This window comes from Megalobrama amblycephala, linkage group LG5 (genome assembly GCF_018812025.1).
Source record: "Megalobrama amblycephala isolate DHTTF-2021 linkage group LG5, ASM1881202v1, whole genome shotgun sequence".
In the NCBI taxonomy this organism is placed as follows: Eukaryota; Metazoa; Chordata; class Actinopteri; order Cypriniformes; family Xenocyprididae; genus Megalobrama; species Megalobrama amblycephala.
The window spans coordinates 36,975,997-36,983,104 of record NC_063048.1 but is presented as its reverse complement, the minus strand read 5'-3'; positions in this window follow the sequence as shown (position 1 = coordinate 36,983,104).

The following is a 7,108-nucleotide window of genomic DNA, read 5'->3' as shown; positions in this document are numbered from 1 at the left end:
TACTTTTTCCTCATAATGTCATATATATATATATATATATATATATATATATATATATATATATATATATATATATATATATATATATTATATATATATATATATCTTTTTTCCTTATAGTTATAGACAAACTGTTTTTATTGAATTAAAAAAAAATTTATTACAGTATTTTTTCTCAATAATGTCTTTATAAATGTCTATTTTATATTATATATATTTATTATTTATTGTTATTCATTACTTATCACCTTATTGTAATACATTTATTATTGTTATTTGTTATATTATATTGTATATTTCTTATACAATAATTAGATAGATAGATAGATATTTATCAAGACATTATGAATAATATATGTTTTGCATATATATATATATATATATATATATATATATATATATATATGCATATATATATATATATATATATATATATATATATATGCAAATATATATTTATAGCATTTTTCTTATAGTTATAGACAAACTATGTTTTTGTTAAATTCCATTTTTTATTACAGTATTTTTGTTCTCAATAATGACGTGAAAAAATGTCTATTTTATAATATATATTTGTTATTGATTTATTTTTATTAATTACCTACCACCTTATTGTAATACATTTTTATTGTCATTTGTCATGTTGTATATATATGTATTATAGTAATATTGTATTAATTACTGTATTTAAAGCCGCATTCCATAAGTTTTGCCTCTTTGTCGCCCTCTCTGTTTGAAACCTGCAATTACAGTTATTTGTGGAATTATCATCTGTACGTGGGTTGTGCATCAGCAATCTAATGTTTGCTGTCAGTGACCGCACCAGTGTGGATACTGTACTTCAGAATCACAGATTGTAGTCTTGGAAGTATGAATAAAACAAGAATTTTCACCAGAAAATGTCATCTGAACAAGTAACATGTCTGACACTCTTGTTCTGACCAGCTGAGAAAAAAGCATTACAATAAATTGCGTTGCCAATGGTGATTAAATCTTTTATTAGTTATTATTATTACTGTTATAATCTGTTCTCAGATTGTTAATGTTAACAACATCAGCATTGTGTGACTATGTGTATTTAGTGTGGCATATCCACCATCCAAATGATAAGTTTAATTGTTGCAGCTGCTGTGAGAAACGGCTATGATCCGCCTCACATGTGATAAAGCTACTAGCTGCGACTCCTTCTTCATGTAAACAGACGTGACGTAATGACGCAAAGACGAACTGCTGCATGCTCGAATTTCCCGCAGAAACCCACCAGTACCGATTTTATTATAAAACATTATTACAAACTTACCGTTGTGAATCAGGCTAAGGTAAGGAGATCGTTTTGGACACTGGCTGGATATGTACTTGCTCAAAAATTGATTTTGGATCATTTTTAACCAAAAAAAGTTACGGACTGCAGCTTTAAAAGTATTAAAATATCAGATTATAGCAATATTATGATTTCACTTCTGTTGCTGTACAAACTTGTGAAGAGCTAAGATTTCATTTCTTCACTCTAATTCGCTCTATACTGCTCTAAATCTGTCTGTTTTTAAGGCTCCAGTCATTTATTATGTCATCAAGACGTACATTATGTCTTAAAAACATAATGACACGAGATGTTTCAATGTTTTAAATGAACACTATGATGAGTTTCTGGAGCCTAACAGTGTGATTTTTAACAGCTAAACAGATTTTTTTGTGTGTGTTTTGTTCCACAGAGGAAAGAAAGTGTGACAGATTTTCATTCTTAGATGATCGATTCCTCTAAGGAGCTCCTGCATCCCAGACGATCTATGGATAAATTCCCTGTGGCTATCCAGAGCTGGGAAGTGTGTGTGTGTGAATGACACAGAGAGACTGTGGATGGGCCGGGCCAGAGGACAGCAGAGGAATGTGATGCTTTTGTCTGTCCGGGGGAAGAGAGGCTCGGGTCGGAATGCCATTGATGAGAACGGACAGAAAGAAACGAGCCTGCAGGAAGTTCTCTCGCTCTCGGTCCTGTGAGAAACTCTGAGCCGCTCTCAGACGCTCCCATCCCATGCTGCACAACCACTGCATTGTCTGAGCCGTAAACACTGCGTCCACAAACTACAACCGGACGAGTGAATGAAACGCAGGGGCCCGACATTCCTGCTTACAGCAACAGAGACGCATTTACATGTTTGTCTTCAGAAGAATCACTGATGTCCCAACAGACAAAACAGCTCCATTTACTGTGGATTCAGAAGCATTTCATTAAACACAATCATTTAGACACACTGTCCCAGAACAGTGAGTTATTACAGAGATCCCATTTGTGATTTACATATATGAGCAGATAATATCAATTAGATTAGTAACACTTTACAATAAGGTTAACATAGTTAACATAAACTAATAATGAACAACAACATTTATTAACCTTGCAACCTTTACTAATACATTATTAAAATCAAAAGTTGTACTACTTAACATTAGTTAATCATGCACAAACACAACATTAACAAAGATTAATGAATACTTCAAAAAAACTATAAAGCTAATGCATTAACAAACGTGACATACACTCTAAAAAATAATGGGTTAAAAACAACCCAAGTTGGGTTGAAAATGGACAAACCCAGTGAATGGATTGTTTTAACCCAGCGAAGGGGTTAAATTTAACCCAACAATTGGGATGATTTAACCAAGCGAATGGGTTAATTTAACCCAGCGAATGAGTTGTTTTAACCCAGCAAATGGGATAATTTAGCCCAGTGATTGGGATAATTTAGCCCAGCGATTGGGTTAATTTAACCCAGCGAATGAGCTGACTTAACACAGTGATTGGGATAATCTAACCCATCGAATAGGTTGTTTTAACCCTCCGATTGGGTTGTTTTAACCCAGCAAATGGGATAATTTAACCCAGTGACTGGGTTGTTTTAACCCAGTGAATGCATTATTTTAACCAAGCTAATGGGTTAATTTAACCCAGCGAATGAGTTGACTTAACCCAGTGATTGGGATAATCTAACCCATCGAATGGGTTGTTTTAACCCTCCGATTGGGTTGTTTTAACCCAGCTAATGGGATAATTTAACCCAGTGACTGGGTTGTTTTAACCCAGCAGATGGATTATTTTAACCCAGCGGATGGGTTGATTTAACCCAGTGATTGGGATGATTTAACCCAGCGAATGGGTTGTTTTAACCCTCCAATTGGGTTGTTTTGACCCAGCAAATGGGATAATTTAACCCAGCGATTGGGTTGATTTAACCCAACGATTGGGTTGTTTTAACCCAGCGATTGGGTTAATTTAACCCAGCGAATGGATTGTTTTAACCCAGCGGATGGGTTGATTTAACCCAGTGATTGGGATGATTTAACCCAGCGAATGGGTTGTTTTAACCCTCCGATTGGGTTGTTTTAACCCAGCAAATGGGATAATTTAACCCAGTGACTGGGTTGTTTTAACCCAGCGGATGGGTTGATTTAACCCAGTGATTGGGATGATTTAACCCAGCGAATGGGTTGTTTTAACCCTCCGATTGGGTTGTTTTAACCCAGCAAATGGGATAATTTAACCCAGTGACTGGGTTGTTTTAACCCAGCGGATGGGTTGATTTAACCCAGTGATTGGGATGATTTAACCCAGCGAATGGGTTGTTTTAACCCTCCGATTGGGTTGTTTTAACCCAGCAAATGGGATAATTTAACCCAGTGACTGGGTTGTTTTAACCCAGCAGATGGGTTGATTTAACCCAGTGATTGGGATGATTTAACCCAGCGAATGGGTTGTTTTAACCCTCCAATTGGGTTGTTTTGACCCAGCAAATGGGATAATTTAACCCAGTGATTGGGTTGATTTAACCCAACGATTGGGTTGTTTTAACCCAGCGATTGGGTTAATTTAACCCAGCGAATGGATTGTTTTAACCCAGCGGATGGGTTGATTTAACCCAGTGATTGGGATGATTTAACCAAGCGAATGGGTTGTTTTAACCCTCCGATTGGGTTGTTTTAACCCAGCAAATGGGATAATTTAACCCTGCGATTGGGTTGTTTTTAACCCAGCATTTTTCAGAGTGAATATTGTAAAGTGTTGCCAATACGTTTAATAGATGGTTTTCCGTCTCCAGTGTGAAAGCGCAGCCCCCTCTATAGCCAGATCTACACATTAACTAGTACAGGAGAAATACTAACCTCAGAGTATTGTAAAGAACAGCCTGCTTAACCAGCCCTTTAGAGAAGCTTCAAATGGCCCTTTCAAAGCGTTCGACAGCTGGAGCTTGAGCAAAAGGTGACCTGAACAGTTGCAGAGGGCATGAGCTCAGCAGCTGCAACTCTGTGTTCACGTCTGCGCTGCGCCTAAAGGATCAACAACGCTCTGAGTGTTCATATAGAAGATCTAGAAATAGCCCTGGAACTATGCTGTTCTGCTGCATCTATGTGTGAACTACAGTTCTGCCGCATGCTTCTGATGTCTGCATGTGCAATTACATTTGCATGTATTCATTTAGCAGATGCTTTAAATTGAATTCATTTTGTGCTGCAAAACAAAGTTACAAAGCAGGATAGAGATGGTCAGGGGGTTTTGCAGGTTTTTTGCATAATTCCAAACTAATAGAACTTTTCCCATTACAAATGATGTGATCAGCTGTGGTTAAACGAACATGATTTTGATAATGCTTCAGTGATTTGTTTTGTTTTTTGCTCTGAGCTGAACCTGATGATGATGATGTTCTCCACAGAGGAACATGATCAATGACACTCATTTACATTTGATTAGTCACATAGAGATTTGAAAGAATAAAAAATAGGATAAATTATTTATTCATATATTATTTATATAATATTTTCAAGTTTAAATGGAAAAAAAAAATCCCAGATTTCCAAACTTGGTCTTAGACTTTTGGACCCCACTGTATGCGTGACTTATTAGTGGAACAACCTAACATGCACCAATAGGAAACCAATGACTTCAGAAAACATTCTTGTCTTGCATTTAATGTACTTTAGATGAAAGCTCGTCCACCCTACACACCACAGACCAGAGTAACTTGGGTGAAATTAGTAAGACTAGAGGGCGAGTCAGTGCCAAGACATTCCAGCTCAGAGCAGGATTAGCTTCGATTAGATCCCAGCAAACTCTCTCTCAGCACACAACAAATCAGCGCTTCAACAATGAACACAGAAGGAGGGGGCAGCTTCTCAAAAGGCCTCTAATTATACACTTAAATGTATTGAAAGAGTGGAATGCATTTAGGCTGGACGGGTTTGTGAGGACAGTCGCAATCTGGAATCTTAAAAATAACTTTAGCAGCTCAACCATCTAAAGCCCTCTCCAGAAAACACTTCATTTTCCAGAGAAAGGGTAAAGAGTTATATTTGTGCTCTTTACATTAAGTTCCTCTTCACCTCACTTTGTATTTGCAAATGTCTCTTATTTTCAGCTTTCTAATCTAAGCAATCTTGTTTGAGAAAATGCACCTGCAATGTGTCATATTTAAAACAATTTATTAAGCTATTTAATGAAAACTCACAACCTCAAGGTTTAAATGCATTTATAAACCCATAAACCCAAGCTGGGTTGAAAATGGACAAACCCAGCAGTTGGGTTGTCTTGACCCAGCGACTGGGTTGTTTTGACCGAGGGATTGAGTTGTTTTAACCCAGCAATTGGATTGTTTTAAAACAGTGATTGGGATGTTTTAACCCAGCGATTGGGTTGTTTTAACTCAGCAATTGGGTTGTTTTAACTCAGCGTTTGGGTTGTTTTGACCCAGCAAATGGTTGTTTTAACCCAGCGATTGGGTTGTTTTAACCTAATGATTGGGTTGTTTTGACCCAGCGATTGAATTGTTTTGACCCAGCGACTGGGTTGTTTTAACCCTGCAATTGAGTTGTTTTAACCCTGCGATTGGGTTGTTTTGACCTAGCGATTCAGTTGTTTTGACTCAGGGATTAAGTTGCTTTAACCCAGTGATTAGGTTGTTTTAACCCAGCAATTGGGTTGTTTTAACTCAGCAATTGGGTTGTTTTAACTCAGCGTTTGGGTTGTTTTGACCCAGCAAATGGTTGTTTTAACCCAGCGATTGGGTTGTTTTAACCTAATGATTGGGTTGTTTTGACCCAGCGATTGAATTGTTTTGACCCAGCGATTGGGTTGTTTTAACCCAGCAATTGGGTTGTTTTAACTCAGCGTTTGGGTTGTTTTGACCCAGCAAATGGTTGTTTTAACCCAGCGATTGGGTTGTTTTAACCTAATGATTGGGTTGTTTTGACCCAGCGATTGAATTGTTTTGACCCAGCGACTGGGTTGTTTTAACCCTGCGATTGAGTTGTTTTAACCCTGCGATTGGGTTGTTTTGACCCAGCAATTGGGCTGTTTTGATCCAGCGATTGGGTTGTTTTAGCCCAGCGGTTGGGTTGTTTTAACCCAGCAATTGGGTTGTTTTTTGACCCAGCGGTTGGGTTGTTTTAACCCAGCGATTGGTTTGTTTTGACCCAGCGATTGGGTTGTTTTAACCCAGCAATTGGTTGTTTTAACCCAGCAATTGGGTTGTTTTGACCCAGTGATTGGGTTGTTTTGACCCAGCAATTGGGCTGTTTTGATCCAGCGATTGGGTTGTTTTAACCCAGTGATTGGGTTGTTTTATAACAGTGGTTGTGTAGTGCTGTGTAGTTTTATTTTACTCAACTGTTTAAAAATGACTGTATTTCTTGCTTAAAATGAACCCCAAATACGTTGGAAATGAACATTTATTAATAAGTTTAATGAATAATAATGAAACGATGAACATTTATTAAATTGCTTATTAATAAATGTTCATCTTTTGATTATTATTGTTTCCTCTAGTAATTATGAGTCTGATTTTTAATTTCCAACATATTTTGGGTTCATGCATATAGTCATTTTTAAACAATAGTTGATTTAAATAAAACTGCAGGTTGGGCAAACATTTAACCCAACTGCTGGATTAAATTAACTCAACTGTTGGGTTTGTCCATTTTCAACCCAACTTGGGTTGTTTTTAACATAACATTTTTTTAGAGTGAATGATCTTTTATAAATGTAGAATGAGTAGCACAGCTGTCTTAAGTGAACACTGCTACTTACTGCCCCAGTGTGAGTTTGTCCTGAAGTACAGTA